The sequence below is a fragment of the Tribolium madens genome, unplaced genomic scaffold, assembly GCF_015345945.1.
Source record: "Tribolium madens isolate multiple individuals breed KSU strain unplaced genomic scaffold, Tmad_KSU_1.1 Scaffold_91;HRSCAF=231;Tcas5.2_LG7, whole genome shotgun sequence".
Taxonomy (NCBI): Eukaryota; Metazoa; Arthropoda; class Insecta; order Coleoptera; family Tenebrionidae; genus Tribolium; species Tribolium madens.
The window spans coordinates 2,136,032-2,136,565 of NW_025401063.1; the positions used below are offsets into that span (position 1 = coordinate 2,136,032).

The 534-nt window shown below is 26.2% G+C and overlaps 1 protein-coding gene across 1 annotated transcript in view; it reads right to left on the bottom strand.

Moving 5' to 3' along the window:
* LOC123010980 (zinc finger FYVE domain-containing protein 26) overlaps nucleotides 1-534 on the bottom strand; it is a 22,871-nt gene that overhangs the window by 4,576 nt on the left and 17,761 nt on the right. The gene's annotated exons all lie outside the window — the stretch shown is intronic.

The window sequence follows — 534 nt, forward strand, 5'->3', positions numbered from 1 at the left end:
AAAATTTTGAGAAAATTAAAACAGTTTTGCACAAATTAAACTTGAAAAAAAACCGGTCTATATCTCAAAAACTGATATTTTTTTTACCAAATCTGCAAAAGCACTTCTTTTTCTATGATTTTCTTACGCAATTTTTAAGAAAATTGGAAAGGTTTGTTTTAAATTAGGTTTGACAAAAAAATCAGTCTATTTCTCAAAAATTTAACAGTTTTTACAAAATCTGACTACAAACTGACAATCCTCCTGTCATTTCGCCTTAAAAACACTTATTTTCCTTTGATTTTCTTGTGAAATTGTTCAGAAAATTGAAAGTGAAAGTTCGACTTGGAAAAACCGATGAAAAATCTCAAGATAATCCATGCATTTAAATTTTAAGCAGAGATTTGGCGTTGTTGTGACATTTTATATTACAAACAGTTATTTTTCTTTGTTTTCTTACAAAATTTTGAGAAAATTAAAACAGTTTTGCACAAATTAAACTTGAAAAAAAACCGGTCTATATCTCAAAAACTGATATTTTTTTTACCAAATCTG